Source organism: Coturnix japonica, chromosome 2 (genome assembly GCF_001577835.2).
Source record: "Coturnix japonica isolate 7356 chromosome 2, Coturnix japonica 2.1, whole genome shotgun sequence".
NCBI lineage: Eukaryota > Metazoa > Chordata > Aves > Galliformes > Phasianidae > Coturnix > Coturnix japonica.
The window spans coordinates 9,047,277-9,070,579 of record NC_029517.1 but is presented as its reverse complement, the minus strand read 5'-3'; the positions used below and the strand labels follow the sequence as shown (position 1 = coordinate 9,070,579).

The 23,303-nt window shown below is 43.4% G+C and overlaps 1 protein-coding gene and 1 long non-coding RNA gene across 8 annotated transcripts in view; one reads left to right on the top strand and one right to left on the bottom strand.

The window, feature by feature from the left end:
* Window positions 1-23,303, top strand: part of DIP2C (disco interacting protein 2 homolog C) — a 255,726-nt gene that overhangs the window by 98,367 nt on the left and 134,056 nt on the right. The gene's annotated exons all lie outside the window — the stretch shown is intronic.
* Window positions 2,520-14,517, bottom strand: LOC107308902. Of its 2 annotated transcripts, none has more exons than XR_001552985.2 (3): window positions 14,349-14,517; window positions 12,181-12,337; window positions 2,520-7,930 (listed from the first exon to the last, which is right to left on the bottom strand). It is a non-coding gene; the product is annotated as an uncharacterized LOC107308902 (long non-coding RNA). The 2 variants fall into 2 exon arrangements; XR_001552986.2 differs by lacking the exon at window positions 2,520-7,930 and adding an exon at window positions 9,520-10,441 and having other exon boundaries at window positions 14,349-14,515.

The window sequence follows — 23,303 nt, the reverse complement described above, 5'->3', positions numbered from 1 at the left end:
GGGCACCTGTAGCTGTCTGGCCCACCCCATTTAGTCATGTTATGTGCACCCACCACAGCCTGCAGGAGATGCCGATGGCTCTGTGGAAGTGAGAAATGCATTAAAACTGTTTGTAACCTTATGGCATTCTGAAGTATATGTGTATTTTTAGGAGGAAAAGATTGGGCTGGTGCAGTCTGTAGTCTGGGCCTAGCTCATTGCTCCAGAATACCAGCAGGCCAAGCACTTAGTCATTCAGTTGAACAACGGTAATGGTACGGAACCAATATCTCAGTGCACTTGAGCATGACTAATTTTAAGCATGTGAGTACTGTGCTGGTGCCTGGCTATCAGCTGAGCAGGATGGCAGCCTGTCCTCTGCTCAGCTGCTGCTGTTGGGGTCAGCTGAGGGCTCGAAGTTAAGCCCGAGCTTAAGCTGCTCTCTGCTGTGCCAGGGGCAGGAATGGTGTGCTGGGGCCCTGTGGTCCGTGTCAGGACATCTGCCTGGCAGTCCTGGCTGCTCTAAGGCACCGCAGGTTTAGCCCTCATCACCTCAGTTCTCAGTTATCCTTCTGCCTTCTTCATCGCTTATTATTTTTCCAGTATTATTTTGAAATAAACTGCAGCTAGATCACTGTAGTCCGTAGGTAGGCATGCACCATTTTGCTGCAGGTAACTCAGGACACTCGTAATACCTCTTATGTTTATTTCCAAATACCTTTTCACTTTAAGTCTGCATAGAGCATCCTCTGCCTCCTTTCAGCTTTCCATGAGCAGACAGTGCTCAGCCGCTCTCAGAGCTGCACTAAAAGCCTGGTAAGTAGGGCACGGGGACAGCGGGATGATGACGTTTACACAAGAAGTGAGGAGCAGAGCAAGGGCTGGGGCTGAGAGCCTCTCTGAAGAGGAGTGGTGGCTGCCAGGACAAGGGATGCATGACTGCAGCACTGCTCTGCCCACTGGCATTGCTGAGATCATCGCCCCTCTGAGTTCCCTACAGATTCCATTTGGGAACTTCAGTCCCAGAGGTTGCCTTTGCTAAGGGTAACACTGTTATGTTATATATGCAAAGCCTCTTAATGCACAGTAGTGAGGAAAAATGGATGTGGTCACCCCAGAGAGCCTCAGCCACAGTCATAATTCAGCTGTAAGCATGGGGAGAGGAGAGCTCATTGGGGTTGCATGGGGTGTAGCTCCCAGGCTCTCTGGGAGATGTCAGTGCAGTGCAGGTAATTGCTGTAACGCTATTTGGGCTGATTTCCATTTCTTGCAGAGCCCAGGTTGCAGCTCACAGCTTTGTTTTCAAGGTTACCGACAAAGCGTTGTGTTCCCAGTGCTTGTTGTACTTGGGGCTACGTCATTTTTCTTATTTGAAGTAATCTTGCTGATGAATGTGTACACAATGATCATGAAGAAATGCGTAAACTTACGTTGCTAGGCAAATTTTTCCCTTTGTTTTTCTTACAATTTTCTTTCTCCTTACTCCACATATTAAGAGTAGGTGCGATTTGTTTCTTAATAGAAAAAGACTAATGCGTCACCTTGGTCAGTCAAGAATGGAGGAGCTCACGGGCACTTAGGCTGGATCTGTGTACTTAAAAAAGCAGGGAGGAGCATTAATTTTTAAGCAGGTCTTTGTGGAAAGCTTCTGTGCTGTATTTCCACGCTCCACACCAGCTACAGCCATCGGCCGGGCAGTGAGATGGGGAGCTCTGCACTGCTGGCAATGTCTGCATAACAGTGCTTTGTGTTTGGCTTAGTTCATACATTTTTTAAAGACAGACTACAGATGGAAGAATACAGTATTGTAGGCCAGATGCGGCTGGATGTGTATCTGTGTGACTAAATGTACTTCATAGTTCAATGGAGAACTGCCATGGCCATAGCAACAGGTTTATTGTGAAGCCATGAGGTGCAGGCAGGATGGTACCAAACTGTGGTTGTACCTCGGGAATCATTTCACCCAGTGTTTTGAAGAGTGGTCTTTTGCACTATTATTGCCCAGAGAGGCTGTGGGTGCTTTATTCCTGGAGGTGTTCAAGGCCAGGTTGGATGGGGCTCTGGGCAGCCTGGTCTAGTGCCAGACCTGGAGGTTGGTTGCCCTGCCTGCAGCAGGGGGTTGGAACTTTGTGATCCTTGAGGTCCCTTTCAACCCACACTGTTCTGTGATTCTGTGATCTTGTTGTTGTTGTTTTTCTCTCTGTGTCTAAATTTTAAATGCATTTAGTGCTTTGTTTGTGTCTGAGATTTTAAATAATTACTACACGAAGCTAAAAATGAATTTTTAAGCTCATTTCTTGAGAAGAAGCAAAGAACTTATAAATTGACACAGATACTCTTCGGGCCTTGTGCCCAAACATCTTTTGTTATGTGAGGGAAAATAGAGAGGTTTGATTAAGACCTTGCTCCATGAGTTGTGTATAGTTTCCTCCTATAGACGTTGTTCCATTGTGGTGGTACTTGCCATGAGGCTCCGTGGAATTTCAATAAATCCCTCAAGTGAACCCCCCAGATGGTTCTCAGGATCTTTATACTACATTAGCAATTACAGAACTATGCTGCAAAAATAATAAACCCCCGTTAATTGCAAGCATTTAATTGCGTAGATTATTAATTTAACATGAAGAGCAAATGATGGTCTATATTCTGTTGTGTTCTACAGAAGTCTTGGGTGTATTTTGTAAGTTCTGTGAGTAATTTCATTTGGGGTAATGAATGGTGCATCTGGTAGTGTTTGCTCTATGGATCTTAAACTGAACACTTGAACAGATTTATTAACACACGTGTTCGGTGCTACCTACTTGACATTTCTCTTGCAGCCCATAGAACTGAGAAGCCTGCAGTAGAGAAAGCTCACTCCTGATTTAATGACATTTGAAGGTACAAGAGGCGCTGAGGTGGTAGGAAAACTTGTATTTAATGTGGCATCCGGGAAGTGTGGGGAATTCGGGGTTCTTCAGAGCAAAGGGAGCTGGATGCAAGTGGTAGGAAGGTGATGGCAGTGGAGGAATGTGCGATTGTTTGTGCCGAGTTGGGAGTTATCTGTGCTAAAATTATCCGGATCCTTTTGAAAGTTCTACTTACAGTCGGATGCTGCATTGCTTCTCTATAGGATGTTTTTTGATAGTGAAAATGCCATGGTGAGTGACAGCTGTGTTTTGTATATCCAGAGCTCGCATGCAGCAGTGCTCTCAGCTGTTATTCCTCATTTGCTCCAAGTAAAACCCACTAATCCTGGGTGGGGAGCTGTCTGGAAGGCTTTTTGGAGATGATGGGGTGTGGAACCTGTGCGTGGGTTTGCAAAGCGAATGGTGAACGTTTTCTTGAGGCTTTCCAGTCTGCCTCACTCCGCCTTATGAGAGGGATCCATTTTCTGCTCCTGCTGGCTCCAGAGGCTGCCACCTGCTCCTTCAGCATCTCTGCTGTCCCCTTGCAGTGTCTGCTGCCTTTTCCCCTCCTGCATTTGCTCTTTCCATTACAAAATAGCTTTATTTTTTTTTGTTTTCTCTCCTCTTCTGCTCCCGGTGACTGTATTTTAACACAGACTGGGATCACCAAGGATGTCACAGGTTGGCCAGCTGATGTAGTGAGATGTAACAGGCTGCACTTCTGGATGCTAAAGTGTTTCCACTTAGACTGCTCTGTAATTTAATAATGCAGAGATGGTTACTTGCTCAGTCAAGGGGGTAGCTTCTTTAATTTAAAGCAGGATTGCTTGCATGATAACACTGAAGCACAATTATTTCAGTTCTGATCGCAGTACTTCAGTCTGAGGTTTAGTATTTAGAAATAAACATTTTTCTGATGAATTTTCTATAAGCTGCCCTTAACTTGCAGAGAAAAGAAATAACTTCGGGGGATGCTTTGTAGGGCGATGGAGCAGCTCATAGCAGATCAGAACACTTGCAAGGAGCCAAGTTTTTGGTTCCACAAATCTTCCTTTTGTGGGGAAAAAAACCAAAACCACTGTTTTTTGTGATCCCTGTCTCTAAATGCCGCAGCTCTTTGACATCCTTCCTCCCCTTTTGATGGTGCAGGTAGGAACACAGGCTGTGTGACTGTTGAATTTCCCTTTTATCTCCGTGTGCTGCTTCCTGCGTCACAGGGAGGCCTTTGTGTGCTGGGCTTGGCAGGAGGCTGCTTCTCCCTTCCGAGGGGCAGGCAGTGGGTGTGACAGCTCTGTGCACAGCGCTGGGACTGTCATCCGCTCCTCCAGACAGATCAACCTGCTGCACAGTGTCTTCCTATTTTTATGTCAAAATGTTTCAGGCTGGAGGAGGGCTGTGGTGTTCATTAGGATATAAGAGGTGATGGCGTAATTTGGGGTGAGCCTGCAGTGCCAGGTTGGCAGGACTGTGCCTGACGTGGCGGAACATCCTCATTCCAAGCTCTGGAGAACTGGAGATGGGTTTTCTGCATTAAACCTCCCCCATAGAATGGATTTGATTTGCACGGGCAGCCAAGTTCTGGGCAGCATGAGGTCTCTGTTGCCACTGCTGTGCTGTGTATGTGCAGCCAGGCTGGGAGGGTGAGCTGCAGCTCCAATTCAGCAGAGTGCAGCCCATCCTTTGCAGTGTCAGGGTTTTATCAAGGTTCAGCCGTTAGCTATGCATTTTGTGGTTCTTTCCAGTTTGACTCGTGCCTTTCCCATCACTTGGGTGGCTGAAATGACATTACTGGTGCTGCCAGGGCAGATCCAACCTCTGTTCAGAGCGGAATGTAAAACTCCCTGCAATTAAAATAGCATGATTTATATTTCACATGTAAACTACACTTCACTGTTGGTGTGGAAGTTTGCCAGGTATGCATCCCGTCTGCTTCCGTGACCTCTGCGGGACCAATGCAAACAGCAGTTGACTTCAGATAATTTGATGTTATTTAGCTCATTAATTTATGTCAGTCAAAAGACAGGAGGAGTTTTCTGCCAGCAATAATTTATTTTCTGGTATTGATTTACTGGTAGTGACATGGAAGAATGAGGAATGGCATTTAGTACGGCTGTGTCAGAAACTGTTATCTTGATATCTCAGTGTCACATGTTGACAATAGCTGCCATGTTACTCCCCTATCAGGGAGCACTTCCTGAAGTGTAAAAGCCCACGGTGTCACACAGCCATAACCAGTGTGCAGTGCTGGTTTTGCATTGAGCTGGGATTGCTGCATACTCCTCAGAAGAGGGTTTTTCTGGTTCCAGCAGCACCGTCAGGTCCTGGCTGTGCCTTGCAGCCATCTGGCCACATCTCATTGCATTCGAAGAATGCTGCCAGGCACCTTGCACTCCATTCTTCTCCAGCCTTGGGCTGCCCTTGTGTGGAGGGAGGCTGAGCCTACAGGGCTGGGCTGGGTATGGATCCTGCCCTGCTGTTGGTCCGGCTGCCTTTCAGACACATATTAGCTTTGCTCCATTCTGTACCTATTTCACTGCCTTCTAATCTGTTTGTTGGATGATGTTTTTCCTTTCTTCCTGATATCCAGTATTCTTTTGGGAGCTACAGAATTTTCTGTGCATTTTCAAAGGCTTTGTTTCATGGCAATACAATGTGTTCTGTACAACTTCCTATGCATATTAAAAAAAAATGCATGAAGGTCTCGTCTGCCAGAGATTATACAATGAGACCTTTGAGTTTGCATGATGCGTCTTGTTTGTGGAGTGAAGGTCTTTGCTGTGATGCTGAGCCGTTGCAGATGAGAGGACTGTGCAAGGCCCATTAATTCCCCATCAGGCTGTGGTGGTAGGTCCCAGGAGTTCTGTTACTGATGGTGGATGTTTACTGTTGCCAATACCAGGTAGAACAATGTCTCACTTCACAATGTTGCTGTTGACTGTTTCCTCGCTCTTGATGATACTTAATGCTTCCTTTTATTTTGCTTAATCTGTTAATCCTGCAGCCTTCCTACGTTTCAGAGTGCAAGTTTATTATGTACGAAGCTGATTTGCTTTTAGTGAAGAGAATATGCAAAGCAAAATATCTGTCTGGCTTAGAGTTACATAAACAAAGGATGGAGAGCTCAGTGTTTCTTTGCAGGTATGCTGGATATTTGCATGGACCTCCATTGAGAACGTCCTGCAATTACAGTCCGTGGTATCTCTCTGTACATTCACTTTGATTGAAGTAGTCAGACAGTTTGTATGGCTCTGTTGTTAATTCTATATCCTTGAAAATGAATATTTATAATGGATGCTGCACTATGTGTAATCTGCTTATGTTACTTTGTTACCTATCCTATGGCCTTTTACATAAATTACGTGATTAAGAGTTAGCTTTTCAGGAGGAAATAAATGCTAATTGTATGTAATAAACCTACTTAGTGAAATCTGCAGCTCTGCTACATAGTATGAAGACTCATTTGGTTGTTGTGTATCTCTAGTTGAATATATTTTCTATGTTTAGTAATTCTTCTTTTTTTAAATTGCTTTAGTGCTCTGTTTATTCTGCCACTGTAATATGTCAGAAAGTAGAGCAGCTGACTCGGACACCCTCAGATCTGTGGACAGAGAGACATTAGGCTTCTTAAAGCTTCCAGGGAAAGAATGATCTGCTGCCTCTATGGGTTCTTCCAAGGTCAGGAGCACAACACACACGTGCCAGATCAAACTGGATGTGAGTAGAAGTGGCAGGAAGGAGCACGACACCTTCTTAGGAACTGGCTGCCTTTTGAGAAAGAAAATTAAAGATGTAAAGGCGATTTATTGGAATAAAAAGAGATGATGTGATTGTTCCAAATGGAGTGTATCTGCGTGAATCGAAAAAGCCCGAGTTTGAACAGATGGAACATGCCAAAAAAATGGAGCTTTTTCACTCATTTCTTCAGCTTTATTTCTTGTTCTCTGCCTGGCAAATATTCGTGTGCCATGATTGGTAGGTTGGAATAGGATTTATTTAATTGAACGTTGGCTGTTAAATTCAGCCCTAGTCACTGGATGCGTATTGAATCATCCCTGGAGATTCCTGTTTTATAAACCTATTTTAGGATCCAATGAATCACCAGCTGAAGGTGCCTGTCTCTTATTGCTGATTCCAGAGGAAATATCAATCATTCCTGCAGAATAAATATCAGTTGTACATATGGCTGAAATTAAGTATCGTCAATCTGAACTCATGACCAAACGAGAAAAGCCAACACCTTCCTTTCTAAAGTGCAGCAGAGCTGAAACAGTTGCTCCAAAAATGAAAGCCTTCCACTTCCCGTCACCCCTGGTTCATCTGCACTGGTCCTTTCTAGCATGCATCTCACCAAGGATTTATATGTGCACTTCCATTTGTTCAGTGTCCTTTCAACTTAACACTATGCTGGCTGCTAACATGGGATTGCCACTCGATATTGATCTGTGTGGCTTTAGTATTTCAGAGCAACCTTTGCCTTCTGAAGTTTCAGGAGACAGCTTGCAGCTCAGCAGTGTTTAATGTACCTACTTGCTTGTTTCCCAAGGTGCTTATTTTGGGGAGATAGCAATCTTTAGTAGTGCAGTGTCACCTTATTTTTGGTATTGTACAGAAACAAAAGGACCACTTGAAATCAGTTGCAAAGACTGTTACAAAACAGAGATCTTTCTGCTTTTTTTTTGGTCTCCTTGGCTATTTGAGTGTTTTAATAGGCTTGTGAGCACTAAATCTTTTTCTCTGCTGGATGCTTTCCATTTCCAGCACAGATATTTCTTTTTCTGTAAGGCACCCAAGGCACAGATGCACGCAGTGAATCGCCTGCGGGCTGTCAGACACTTGCACAGACAGGATTACCACAGCAAAATGTAAAGTCCAAACTCTTCCATTAACTACCAGCATGCCATTACCTTCCTGCCTTCCTGGAAGCCACCCATCACTCATCGTCCTCCTCACTTTGCAGGTGGCAGGAGCAGCTCGAGGCTTCGTTCAGACCGGTTCCACATAGCCAGGGGTTGGAGGTGGTGCCTCTTGGGAGTCTGTTTGCTGTCCTGACTATGCATTGAAATCTGTTTGAGTTTATAAAAAGCAATTTGACTTTCCAATTAAAGATTCAGAAACCGTTAAATGAAATCTGTACAAAGCAAGTTATCGGCCCCTTCACTTCAGCCCCGATTAATTTAATTTTCTGGAGAAGTTGCTGGTGTACAAATATAGCTCGGCTAAGAACTATAATTGAAAAAATGACCAGGGTTTGCTAAAATTGCGTCTCCTTCCACACAAGACTGCAGCGCTTTGATTGCACTTTGCTTTTCTGTCTCTCCCACAGCAGATAAAATATAAAAGTATATATCAGTATAAAAGATGTAAGAGAAAAACAAACAAAGTGGCACGTTAGGACGTATTATTTTGCGAAGTTACGTGGTGAAGCAGCATTTGGGTTGGATTAAAACTATTGCTTACGTTCACTAAGTACCTGCACTTTGTCTGCCTTTCTCTGCGGAAAGCTGGCAGTGAGCAGGCAGAGCGGTAGTGGCGGGCTGTGTGCCGGGCAGGCAGGCATGGAAACCAGCCTTAGGAGGGCACAGTGTCTCTTACGTGTTTGAAGAGCCCAGCTTGGCGGTTCTGAAGCAGCGTGTGCCAGCAGGAAGTTCTGTGGCTGTGGGTGTTACTAAAGAAGAGCTAAAATCTCTCAGAGGTGAGAGTGAAGTCTGCGGGCTCAAGATCAGTTGTTTTTTTGTTGCTGCCTTGTAGTGAAGGTTTCTGTGAATGAGTGAGGGGCAGCACAGTGTGGGGTACGTGAGCATGTCTGTCCTGCCTGGCAAGAACTCAGCCTCATATCTGCTGGGAGAGAGGTTGCGTTGCTTCAGCTGCTGCTGCTGATTTGCTGGCAAGGAAATGAGGTTTCCAAAGGTTTGCATAACAAGGCCACTGAAAACGTGTGTTTTGGAGATGGCAGTGCAGAAAAGCTTTTGTGCTTCTGCGTATCTGACCTTTCCAGGGCAAAAAGAAGCCAGAAACAAGTTTGGAACGTAAAATACCTGTATGACATAATGCAAGATTGTCATTTCAATCAAAACTGGAATGTCTGGCTGCTGATTCCTGTGATTGCACTGTTTATTGTACCAACATCTGGCTTTTGTCTGTGTGCACACAATACTAGAGCAAGTTTATCATTTGTTTTTGCTGTTTAATACTTTCACCTTGCAACTGATAACTTCTTTTTCCTCATCCTGTCGGTGTGATTAGATACTAACAGATTACTCTTTTTGCTGGGCATTTTTGCAAGTAGAAGAGCTTTATGTTTATATATATATATATATATAAACTGGACTTTATTAGTTCAACTATGAAGGCTGCTCCAAAAGTAATGCCTCCTGTTTTATTATGTTGGCCTGTGTTGCCAGTGGCAGATATTGGTGGTATGGCATCAAAGGATGAACCAAAGAGACTAGTAGTAGAGACTGCAGATAAGGATGGTGTTTGTAACTCCAGTATAAAAAGAGACACTGGGATGAGTGGGATGAGCTGGAGTATCATGAGGACAAGGACAGGCTGCTAGTCCTGTGTGTGGCTGCTCGGGGGCATTGGCCTGCAGTCAGCTGGCGCTTGGCTCACTGGCTCATCCCAGCTGCTTAGGGAGAACAAACCCTGTGGCTCCTGGCTCTTCTTGCCTTCCACCACACATGGATAAAGTACAAGTTAGCAGGATTGTGCCTCTGAACAAATTTTGCTTGGAACTATGTTGTTTTGTACCAGATGTGCTGCGAGGCGTGCACACAGAAGATGATGCCAGAACCAACTGAAAAATAGGAAAGCATTAATTGAATGTGGAACACCTAAACAGGATAGGACTGCCAGAAAGGCCAAGAAAAATTCTATTATTGATCATGTGATGGCTCTAATAGAGAATGCTATCAATAGAAAAATGCGTGATGGAAAGAGTTTGTTTTCAAAAAGATGAAGATAAATCACAAAGTAAACAATATTTTCTTCTTAGGGAAAAAACAGTGAGCTGTCCCAGCAGATAACACTGGTGCATGGGAAACAACAATGGAAAGAACAAGAGGAGTGGCGTTGGAATTTCAGAGTCCACTATCTAAGGGGTACGGTGTGACAGGGAGACCTGTCTGATGGTTGCTGGGTTTATTACATTGAAAAGGTGTTCTGGGAGTCAGACATGCATATCCTGTAGCTGAGCAACATGAACATGTAAAGATGTTTCTGGTGTTTTGTGAGCACAGGAGCCCAGACACCATTCTAAACCTAGAAAGACAAAGAGGGTCTCAGCTCAAATATTTGTATTTATTTCACGGAGCTCTGGGAGCTGTTCCTGCAGCACCAATTATCGATGGCACCATCCACTGTTTAGGTACTGTAATGGCTGTTGTGATGGGGAATAATTGCATAGAGTGCTGTGCTTTTTGGATAAGCACAGAGCTGTAGAGAGAGGTGCAGGTGGAAAGGGGAGAGAAGAGATGAGGGTGGTTTCCTCTTGCAGACTGCAGAGTGCTGAGTGCAGGACCGAACCCCTGGAGAAGGCTGTCATGCAACACACGTGTCTCTGGTTCTGACATCCCCTATGTGGTAGTCAAAATCAGGATGGACAGGAGATGGCAAAGCCATTTCAAGCTCAAAAAAAGGCTAAAGAAGCAGCTTTAAGAAAATGTTAGTGTTTTTCTTCCAGATGAGCATTTGTTAAGCTTTCTGTTTCCTGCTAAAAATAAAGAGTGTGAGTTTTGTTCTTCCCAGCTGGTAGAGCACCATCTGACCAGCTGTACACTTCACACTGCAGTGAGTAACATCAGAGTTCCATCAAAGTGAACTGAAGCTGAGCAGGGTGGGTCTGGAGCACTGGTCTGTGCAACTCTAAAGCACTGGGAAGCATCAGGATTTCTTCTGTACTGTTCTTGAAGAGTTCCTGGAGGTGGTTCACTGCTCTTAAAGCTGCTTGGGAAGTGCGAGGGGTGGGGCACATAGCACTACAGTTGTAAATACCAATGCACCAATGTCGAGCTACCTGAAAATTCGGTTTTATTTTCCAATTTGGATGAAAATTGGATCGCGGAAGAAACCTTCCATGTATAATAAGCTGCTTTTTGTTTGTTTGCCTATTTGTTTGTTTTCTAACCAAAATATGAAAGTCTAAAGCTGAGATTTGTAAGCTAGTAAGGACTAGGGAACATTTACCAGACAAATCTGTATATACAGATTTTTATGCCGTATCAGAAACCCTCAGATTGGAGTACTTTGGTTTGGTTGCAGAGAGTTGTGAGAGTGGTTGGAGATCTACATGTAGTTATCCCAAGCAGCTTTCCACAAGGAGTGAGTGCATATTGATCCTCTGTGCAATTAATGCATCTTTACCACAAGAACTATTTCCTAGCCTTTAGCAAGGTGCTTTTCCTTAGCTTTCAGGCTTCATGAATGAGGGCAACCCTTTAATTCAACTGTTTTTATATTCACCCAAGTGTCTTAAACATCTGATTTTAATAGCAGTGTGTTTGCAAGGATTGTCTCCACTACTGAGTAAGCCCAGTCACTTCTGTGATGAGAAGTAGCCGTTGTTGTTTGTCTGTTGCGTTGCATAAAGAAAAGGGAGAAAATGGAAGAAGATTCTGGGATAACATTGGGAAGTGGATTTGGAGAGTCCATGCACCCAGATTCATGGCTTCCTTCCTAGGAGATTTCCTCATGTATTGTATATTACATATATATATGAATGTTTCTTTATATTTGAAAAATGTGAGGGGTAAGAAGCCAAATGGTAGTGGTACAGATAACAAGGGGAAGGTGTGCACTGACTCGGTGCTTCTCCTGCCATAGCTCCTGTAGCATTGCTTGGTGGATAGGACTGAAGTGGGAGATTCCAGACAGGCCAAGAAAGTTGGAATGTGTATGGGAGTGTGATGCAGGAGTGCAGCTTAATCAGGTTAAATTAGATTCCTCTGATTTTAATCTGTTTTATAGATACTTCAGGCTGTGGGGACACTGTGCACGATTTCCTATTTCCTTCTTTCAACTCTGGCATGTGATTTCCTTTCTAACGAAACAGAAGACTTCTTATGATACCTAATTCTAATTCCTTATCATTCTTTTGTCTCTAAGTGACAGAAGACTTGGAGCACAAGTATTTTAGTGGTTAGTGTGAAGATGTCTATTAAATTTTACAAGCTGCACTTGGTAGTAGGAAAAATAAGTTACTGTTAGTGTAAACATAACTGTTAATAATGCATTGGCTATCATATGTGTACACCTAGGCAGACAATAAATTGAACACTGCTGTGCAAAACCCAGCATAAATCTAACACATACGTACAGAAAAGTGGGTTAGAAACTTGAGAGAAGCGCTATAAATGTGAACACCTCGGTGTCACCCTTCTGTAAGGAGGTATTGTCACGTAGGGTGAAGTAGCATCTTGCTCCCTTTAACCCAAGAGTCTCGCTTCTTGACCAGTCCGAAGACAAACGTGGAGCTGCCAAGATGAGAAAATAACAATGTGTTACTTTTGTGTCGTTGCTCTAAGGAAAAGCTTTTTATGGCAGCGTGCGGAGAGGGTGATAAGTTCTGCGCCACCATTTTCATCATTGGATTTTTCAGTCCAGAAAGCTGTGGAAAATTTGGATTGTCGCTACCTAAAAAATGCAGACTTCTGCTTTTCAGTGTCATCCGTAAAGCAGTCGGGTGGAGTGAACAAAGAAGATCAAAGGGAAGTGGAAGAGTTTATTTCAGTCTTCCATAAAAATAGGGGTTTTAAAATTTTATTGAACAGTGACCTGAATCAAGCCTAACTAACCTGGGTCCTGGTCTTGAAAATAATTTCATGCTTGCTTAAGCTCAATCATGTTTGTTATCAACTAATTGCCTTTGTTTACAAACTGTGTGGTTAATGCGGAATGTTTGCAAAATGAGCACAGTAAACAACCGGATAAAAGGACACAGATATGCTAACGTGAAAAATTAGACATATGCAAAGCATACGCATTTCTTTGCCTTTTAGCACTTGAAGAGATGTTAATTCCGTGTCTTTTCAATCGCTGTTGAATTTGATCAACTCTCCTCCAAAGCTGAAAGTGTGAGTTAAGAGAAAAAAAGCCCCGCGAGTTGAAGTTGGTTTGGCACCTGTGTTACAGTTGCTGTGCTTATCACTGCCTGTTTGCATATAGATCACACGGAGGTCATTACGATGGTTAAAGCACCACGCACAGAATGAACGAGGAGCAGTGAGGCAATTATCCGCTATCAAGAATTCATTAAAACGTCCACTGAAGAAACCAAAGCACTGGGATTTAAAACCAATGCCAGAATGGAATCTTCAGCTGTGGCTTCTAAAATGTCTTACATAAATAAACTTTTAAAGTCACAAAGCTGAAGTAAACCAGGTTGAAAAGAGGACCGAAGACTGCAGGGCTCTGTCATGCACTTTCTCTTGCTAATGGAGAACAGATTCTTTGGGAACGGGTGGCACAGACATACAGTATGCTATATTTAAATACTGTAAAACAAAACAATAACTGAAGAACAGAGGCACTGTACATTTTGCCTTTGACTAATTGACCTATGTGGAAGTCATGCGTGCTCAGCTGCAGATGCAGTGCGTAATGGATGTCAAGGTCACCATTCCAATGGCGCTGCTGGCACTGAGACGCGACTTTGACAAACGCCTTTATTTGTATGCTCACTAAATTCTTTTACTGCAAGTTAATTTGTTTCCTATTGGTTTGCTGCATGGACAAGAGCTGTGCTGAAAAGAGCTTTCATCTGTGCCTCGGTTGGAAACTCAGCTGCAGGGCCCTGTGCCGGGGTCACGGAGCAGCGTATGCTGGCATGTCGTGGTAGCTCCTGAGCAGCCAGCTGGGGGATGGTGGGAAGTGAATCTTCTCCCTTGCACTGCACTCTCTTGCAGTGTTTTACTCTAGAACTGAGTGAACACAAATTTAAACTCTCCCAAATTTGCAGCTCTTGAGGGACTTAAATGGCCACATCATTCTCCTTCATCTCATTTTCCATTACGTGTTTCTGACAGTTTGGGATTTTTCTCGAGGAGGTTTCGGATATGAGGATGTTCTGCTTTTTTCCTTCCCTTCTCCTTGCCAGGGCTCTGAGCTGTAAAGCAGAGCACTGCGTTGTTCCTCTATTTCCAATGTGTGCCTCCCCTGCAGCTTCCTCATGCTACAGCACAGAGACGGACAGTGGATGAGTCCCATGAGTGACACCAGATGGTTGCTGTGGGGTTGTGGTGATCCTGTGGGTCTTCCCTAGGCCCCCAGCAGTGGCAGCTGACCTGTAGACTTGACAGGCTGACTGGGCTTCTCTTTGGGAAAAGCTGTGCTGACAACGGGCAGGTGGCAGCTCTGCCTTGTGACATGGGGAGAAAAACGCTATGCTTGTTGGCGGGGAACGGTCAGTTTGTAGTTTCCAAGCATTTCTTTGGCCTGTGCTTTGAGGTGGCCCCCATGCTTTGGCATCCCTGATTCCCAGCTTACCTGCGCTCTGCCAAATGTTGGGCCTGGAGAAAGGGCCATCCTTCCTCTTCATGGAGAGCAGCAAACTGCACCTCGCCTCGCCTCTGCTAAAAGGATCCATTGTGCTGTGAGCTGGCACGGCACCCAGTTAAAATAAGCTTTCATTTCTCATAGGTCTCTATTGTTACCCATGGTGAAAGCTGCTGTGGGAAATTTCCATGACATGGCCGTGAATTCCCAGCCTGGCTTTTCTGGCACAGGCTGCGCTGCAGAGGGGCTGCTGGCCTGCAGGCACCAGCCTGCTTCACAGAGCACTTGAAGTGGGCATGGCAGGGTTGGAACATTCATTTAAGCAATTTTAGTGCTCTAAATGTTTGTGGAAATGTAGGAGAAAAGGACTTTGGTACACTGTGCAAATTGCAGTATCACAGCATGGCTCAGGCTGGAAGGAACCTCTGGGGATCCATAGACCCAACCCCCTGCTCAGGCAGGTTTCTCTGGAGCACAGAAATTTCCTTTTTGCTTTCATTGTATAGAGGTTGATTTCCCACAAACATTCCTGGGCTCAGTTTTGCTCCGTGGTCACCTCAGTCTGCAGGAGGTGCTGACATGTGTGTGGGTTTTCATGGAGTAAAATTGCATCATGTATTCCCATAATGAAATTTTATTGCTGTGAACCACTTACAAGAAGGTTTTGAGACTATCTGATATATTATTGCACTCTTTTTCTATATTATGCAGGAGGATATTTTTATTGCCCCAGAATAAATGCATGCTCTCCATTTCAGATGCTCTAGACAAATTGTTAATGGTTTATAAATTTCTTTTGCCAGCTCAAAACATTCAGTGCCACTGACCATAATGTTCTTTGCTGTTGCTGTCTGCCATATATACTTTTCTAAATCTGAAATCCAGCACAGATTGGAAAATCACTCCTTTTCTCAATGAGAGAACCCAGATGTGCTTTTAGCTCTGGATTTTCATCCCAATCCAACCCTACCTACCCTACATGCAGGAAGGGGACAAAGGTGTTAAAGTGCTGTAACGCCAATGTAAGCACTTTTCTTTCAGTGCTACCTGCTTTAATTCTGGCATTTCCAGAAATGGCTCTAGAAGGCGCCTTTGCTTTCTCATCATTCTCAATCCAGATTATACTTTACAATGCCATCAGATTGCATACAACTATTTCCCATTCTTGAATCATTCTGCCCCTAAAAAGTCATGTAATATCAATGCGGGCATTGACGCAGGCAGCCAGACACAAACTCTTCACTTGTGTTTAATTTGCAGGAATAGCGTCAGTTTGTGTGTGGAAATGAACTCGTGTTTCTTATGCCAGAAAATTAGAAAACCACGTCAGTGGGTTGTACAGAACAACAAGGGGAGGATCTCCTCTCCTTGACAGAGCTTTATTCAGCATCATTGGAGCATTTCCTTCTGTTCACATTGCAGGGATCCATTCACATACTTCCAAATTGCACCTTCCTCCATGCTGGCTGCTCCAAAACCAATCCACATCCTCAGCAGGTTGCTAGATTTCTTAGTTTAAGCAGAAACTGCAAAGCAGAGAAGGTCTTTCCCAGCTTTTTGGTTTTGGAAACAGCAAGGTGATGCTCGCATGGCATGCTTCATCTGATGGGCACTACCTAAACCATGTGTGAGAAGTTCACAAACAGCTTTCCCTTAGCAGAGATGGAAAGGTGGAATCCCAGACCACAGAATTTACCCATGTCTTTCCTCCCCTTTCTCTCCCAGTCTTCTGCCCAGTCCTTGTAGTGTTTCTCCTCCCTGTGAGCCCCCCCATCCCGCAGGCAGGCTGTGAGAGGTGCAGCACTGGAGGCTCTGCAGACTTCCTCTGTAGACTTCAAAGGGCCTTTGAGAAGCCTGTTGAAATTTAAGCACTTTGACGATTTTCCAGCAGTGTGTTTTAGGAAAGCCTTGGAATGTTCTGTAATTGATGCAGCTGATCTTTTTTTTTTCTTTTTCTTTTATCCTAAATGGGATGGAAGAAATGCCTCGCTGGAGTTGTAGAATTTTACTAGCCCTGTAAATAGGGAGCAGAATGAAAAGCTGACGATGATGAAGCTTCCATTATTGTCCTATCTGTGCACTGTGTAGATCTTGTAGAAGAGTTCAAATCACTCCTGACTTGAAACTGTGTCCCCACATGTTGGCCACGCATGAAGATTGCAGCTGTCTCTGCTTTAATCTGAGAAAGTTTTCACATCAAACTTTGATTATAGGTACTCAAATGCCTCCAATCGATCCAATTATAGATGAGCTGCACATTGTGCATCCTTTGTGGGGGTTACCTGTCATAACCACCACACTGATTTGGCTGAAGCCATCATTTGCTTCACCAACTGATAGAGTCAGATGGGAAATGTTCCTTAATTGAAACCTCATTTCTCAGGATTAATGGTACGGTGCAAAATATCTCACTGTTACCGTGGTGCGCGTCTCACCTTCCAAAGTCTTTGTTTCATGAATTGAATGAACTTCCTTCTGTTGACAATTGAATAGGAAAATATTTTTGTCTGGAATATCTATTTTTAAGTTGGAAACTCAAATTATGTAGGGCATATGCAGCTTATTGCTCAGAATTCTTGTCTGTGTTTTTAAGAATGCACTAAATTATTTAGTCACGAGGTGAGATGAAACAGGATGTCAGGGAGAAAAAAAATCTCATTACCTGCAGTGTCAACCAGGGAAGCTTTGAATTGCTCGTCTTTTATGTTGCTGTCCTGCAGCTTCACGAATACGTTCATATATAGAATGAGCATAACTGCTAGTTTAGATTGCAAGTACAATCGGTGATTATTATGAACTTTAATGTATGTTCTCCTACATGTGCCAAAATGCCCATGCTGGGGCTTCACATGTGTGCACACAAGTCGTAAATGCAGCAGGAATTCCTGCACCCAGTATGTATGATTTGTTGTCTCACCTAATGAAACAGTTTTGCCCGCCGTGCCATAAGTGACTGTACTTCATTGATATTTCCCATCCCTCCACTTCTTGGAGAACAAAAAGTTTGAAGTATAGTTATCTCCTTGGGAAGGAGAGAAATGATTCCCTAATATTGAAGCCCTGGAAAAAACAGACTGTTGTTTGTTCCTACTTTGTCCTAACCTGCATCCTGGCTGCTTGGCGTTGGTGTTTATGCAGCCACGTGGCTCATTTCTTTTCACTGTGGACCCACCAGACCCTGCTTAGGAGAGAGGTATGGAGGAGGCTGCAGGTGTCAGCCTTTTCATGTACCCACGTAGTACCCAGGGTTCACATAGTGGAGGTTCAGTTGGTGTTGCTGGGTGCTGCAGGCTTCTTGCTGAGGCTTCCTGGTCAATGACTTCTGATCTTTATCCATGCTAAGTAGAAGATTAGCTGGTGCAAACAGCATGAGCTGAAAAGAGATTTAGCACAGGAGAGGAGCCAGGAAATGGGAGAACTCCACCACAACAACTATCTTGTATCGCTCAAACCGCTCATCTGCTCAGTAACCTGCTTCAGATCTGTCATCTGTCAGTTATAGATGGTAAGGGAAAAAATAAAGCACAGGACAGGTATAATGAGTATCTTCCTGTCAGATAGCCTGCTTCTCACAATAGGAGACATAAGTCATTTTAGGTCTGGTCCAACATGTGTCTGGACCTCCTTTTTCTGTAAATATGACTGTTCCTTTTTGTAATTCGTCTTACTTTTGTCCTTTACATCATGCTGGAGCAAGCAGTTCCATGCAGGATTTATGTGCTATGTAGAAAAGCACTTGCTTTTATAATTATTTCTTGTAAATCTGCTGCTTGATAGCTTCCTCAGGGTACCCATTTTTCCCTGTTTTGTTAGATGGAAAGCCATTGTATTACCATCTATTTGCTATTCATTTTATTGAAGTCTGTCACATCTCTTAGAGCCTTCAGTTTATCAACTTTTATGGAACTTGTCACCTTAGATTTGCAGTTTACAGAAAGGTTTCTCCAGGTCTGCTCTCCCTCACTTCTGTTACAGTTAGTGGGCATGGTGCTGGGGTGGGTTGGTGGCTGGAATAGGTGATCTTAGTGGTCTTTTCCAAGTGTAGGGATTCTGTGATTGTATTTCCTGACATATCCTCTCTGAGGCAAGGTGACTAGCACTAAGTACACTGATGGATGGAGCACACCTGTGGTTTATGTGATGTTGGACATGTGAAGTTCCCCATTCCCTTCTAGTGATTCCTAAGATCTTTTTGCTTTAGGTTTCTGGTTATTTTTAATTACATTTCACAGGCTTAATCCCAATGGTCCTCACAGTTTTTTCTTCCCAAATGGCAGTAGGTAGTTTGTTCTATAAAAGGAATAAGTACTGATGGTGTTTCATGTTGTTCCAATGCTCTTTCTCCAGACTGTGGTGTTTACTAGAGCTCAGTGTTTAATGCTGTTCTCTGTGGAGGAGAGGTTTGAATGCAGCCTCTCAGGACAAGTGCATCCTTTCTTCATAGAAGACATGAATTGCTGCTAGTGATGGTGTCACTTTTCACCCTGTAGCTTTTCCCCTGGAATGGGATGGGTCAGCTGTTAATGACCTGAAACCAGTTTTGCTGGGACCGTGGAAGGGGTCGGGTACTGATAAGAAATACATGTAGGTCAGAAAGAAAGCTCAGTGAGGCCCAAGCAATTGTCAGCCTCTACAGTGCAAGAAGATAGAAAATTTAAGTCCAGTCACGTTCAATATACATTTTCTAGACTTCATTTTTTGCTAATATGGAGCAAGCCTGGTGACTGGTGAAGGCAAGAAAGATGTAACGTAGAATCCATTCAGTCATCAGAAAAGAAGGAAAACATTGTGTTCCTGGGGGTCTTCTACTTTTGAGGTTAGTGTAGCAGGATGAGTGACAACTGGAGGTCTGCACTCAGTTCTCATCTTCTGTGGGGCCGTCCATACAATTTTTGGCAAGTTACACTTACTTTAATTCCTCATATATTAAAAGAAGTGTAAAAAGAGCACGAGGTGTTTTGATGCTGTTGATGATCATTTACCATTTGAAACTGAAATTTCCTTGGTTTAAAGAATGACTTTAATATGTTTTTAATTCATCTTTATTCCAAATTGTTCTGTTTTTTCTCTGGAGTAGCTGAAGGAACATTTATGTAGAACAGCGATTTGCCTTCAGTTTGCTTATTCTCGGGTGCCAAAGGGGTAGGAGTTCAGGGATAAATCATCTTCCATGTTTTTCTTCCTATGAGATAGAATCATGGTGAGTAACATGCACCTGTGGCCAAGAAGTTTTTTATGTGGTTTCTGAAGTGTGCAGAAATGTCTTTCTGCTATCCAGAGTTCCATGTAGTTAATGCACTATGTCTCTTCTACATCCATCTCGAGTGCTGAGTGTGACCCGGACAGAAGATTCCTGTTTGTGAAATCGGGATCATGAATCAGAGAACCTCTTGAATTTTCATGACCGAATGTGAGGTTTGCTAAGTTCACAGACCTGCAGTCTGTGCCCTGAATTGTTTCAGTGCCATTTGGTCTGCAGGGTTACAGCTGTGGATGCCTTTCCACCTTGCCCTAGAACACAGAGCCATTTCGCTCCATTTTTAAGCTTACTATAGCTCTGTATTTCTGCCCTGCTTGATGTCTGGCAGCGATAACAGGGACTTTCCAGTATTATTTTCTTAATTTCCACTTTTTATTATTTAGTATCTATACACAGTAATGCATGCTTTGATTATTTCCCTTATATTACTTTTTTCTATTTCACATTTCTCCTCCTTGACTTCATAGATACTTTAAAAATGAATCCAGTCACCTCATTGATTAGATGACCCAAAGACAAATCAGCTGATCTGCATTTTCTTTCTCCCTGTTATTTTTTCATACATATGTATACAAAATGTAGGTTGTGGAATCAGCCATTATGCAGCACCTGACTTTCCAAGATGGTGTGGTTTTTAAATGGGCCGTTTGACATATGGCCTACAGAGGTTACACAGCCTGATTTGTAAAACACAGGGCAAATGCTTTTCCATAGTGAAGGTACAGATGTATTGTTTGTCATTCTGCATTATTTATATTACAGTGGTATTAAGAGATGCAGAGAATGGTGATTTTCCAGGTTGTGTGTGCCCTTCTGTGGCTGTGAAACTACAGACAGCTCAGCACTAGAGCACTGTCAGTCCTTGGTCTGAAGAAGCTGGAGTCTCAGTGTTGTGAACTGGAATAATTTAATGAAAAGACATTCAGATGTTTGCTCCAGGAAGCTGTTAGCTTTACAGAGGCTGCTTTAGCAGGTGGGAGCCTAATGAAAACATTGTAGTTGATACGTTTTGTTTTTCCTATTTAGACTTGTATCCTTGCTGTTTGTGCTCCTTCCCTTTGTACATTATCACCAGCAGTGGCCCATTGGTAGGTAAGGGTACCTGCAGAGCTGCAGATGCAGCAGGTGGCTGTGCCATTGTGATTGGAAGTACCATAACAGACTTGGATTGACAGTAAAATAGCACTTAGTCCTATTGCACTACTGACAATGGAATGTGCTGTTGCTGAGAGCAGTACTGTTGGTAGTGATGACAGTTACAGCAAGGAAAATATACCCCTGCATTTGGCTGAGTGTTTCACTACATCAGCCAGACTCACTTGGACATGCCTTGAATTTACAAACAGTCTGGACCCTGGCTGCAGCATTCTTGTATAGGAGTAACCATCTCTAAAGAAAACAGCAGGTATTTTGCCTGTGGGGGTTTGGCTACGTTGCTTTTTTCTTTTAAATGGATTTTTTTTTTTCCTGAGATTGTTTCATCCAGCTTCTTAAATAAGCAATAAATTGGTGGCCACTGGGGATAAGACATGCTGTTGTTCTGCGTTGCTCCTGCATTGCTTTCTGTTTGATTCTGTATTATATGCAGCGGCTCATATATTGCAGTCCAGGGCAAGGTGAAAAAATAAAACTTAGCAGGTTTTAAATCACAGAATACTGAAATGTTTAGAAATCCTCATGCATTCAGCACTACATTAATACTTCTTGGAGAGAAATGGGAGGGAAAGGGTTGATTGGCACGTGGTGCCGTGTTGTCGCTGCTGGTGATAGATTTGGAACAGAACCCTAACATGAAACAAGGGAAAAACAGATTCTTTCTTTTATTAGCTAAAGTCAACTTGTTCTTATTCTTGTGTATGAAGTCCTCAAAAACATGTTCTATATGGAACCTATGGATCAGAATGAATAGTTTAATTTATTTTTTCTATTAAACATCTGGGCTTCAGTCACCTGAGTCCTACCCTTACTATGGAATTAGATGTATCAGCTTTTCTCAGTTAGATGTTACTAATCTGTGCTTTATGGAGCTTTTAAAATGTTGAGAAAATGCACTCTGGGCTGATAATGTGTTTGTAGGGTTATTTAGGAGGAAGCAGGTGAGTGAAAAGAGGTGGTGTGTGTTGGCACCTGGGTGCAGCGAGAGGCACCATGCAGGTCTGGGACCGTTGCTGTGGGCATGGCCAAACCAATGCCTTCACCTCTGGAGAATGACCTGAGAATGGCAAATGGCATGGAAAGAATCTTGAGCTTGTTGAAAGTCTTGAATTAATTAACTTGTGAGGAGCCAAATTGACAAAGGTGCATCAAATAACTAACACTGCAGAGAAGGTATGTCATGAACTCTTCAGAGCAGAGGGTAGGGGAGTATTTAATTAACTTAAAAGTTGCCAAATCCTTGCAGTGTGTAATTACATTGTGGCATTAATTCTTCATGGCAAGTTGTTGAGGCCAAGACTTCAACCAAGACTTTGGCAAGGTTCAAAAGGGGATTCCAGTTTAATTTGGGCAGCAAAAGGTAGTTTGAGCTGTAGCAACTACTGCTGAAATGTTCTTATAATGGGCCCTGGGATTGAGGTGAGTCTGCAGCAACTTTTGATCAAATGACACTATGAGGAGAAGGAGGGCAGATTATTTACATTTCCCACTTGAAACTCTTTACCTTCTTCTGCCCTCTAAGTAACAACCACTCAGAGTGCTGAAAGAAGTGAAAGAACGTTGGACAGGATCCAGTGTGACAGTTCCTGTGTTTCTTTACATTCTTTTCCAGTTCTGCAAACAGTCATAAAAATTAATGACTGCCTCTTCAGCTGTCCAAAGCGCGGCATCATTGTGGAAAGGGTAAAAGCTGTTATTTCTGTTCTGGGATACGCTAAGATGCTGCATCTTTCAATTTGATTTGTAAAGGTATTCCAATGCCTCTTACTAGTGGAATGATGTAAATAGAATGGGAATCACCTTTTAGCTACTGAATGAAAGCGTCTGATTGTTTTTGTGCCATCCGTGTTTGAGTTATAAAAGTGAAGATTTTAGTGAAAGCTGAGAAGTTCAGACAGGGAGAGACAAGTTCTGTGGTACTGTCATGATCAAAAACCATAAATTCACCGTCTTGCAAGCAAAGTGTCCAGTAGTGCTGGCATCAAATGAAAACTGTGAGGCATTTGTAACAGGGCTAGATGATGAAATACTCCAGCCTGTGTGCTGTATGGGATCAATTATGACCTCGGCCATGGAAGACTGTAGATGGACAGCAGCTGATTAGTGATCATACTCAGATGAGCAATATCTGAGATTGCAAATGATTAATGAGGATAAATTAAAATATATGATATGCCCTTTGAGCACTGAACAGCAGTGGATGCTGAAAGACCTTTGCAGTGCCGTTGTAGAGTCATCAGCCCTGAGTGAAGCTGGCCAGAGCTCAAGCAGCACATGGCCCCCGGTGCAGGTCCACCCTTGGCCTGCAGCTGAGCTTTGCCAAAGGGTTGTTGTCTTGGGCATATTACACAAGGCTGTAAATCCTACCTTAATTCTGGCATTCTTGATTTTGTAAGAGTGGCTGCCCTCCCATGCTCTGCTGGTGCACTCCTCAGCTGGGGTTTAACAACAAAGTGTGGAATGACATCTCTTGTTACTTGTCTACAGGATAAGTGATCTTTGTTGGCACTTCTAAAGCACTGCACCTATAA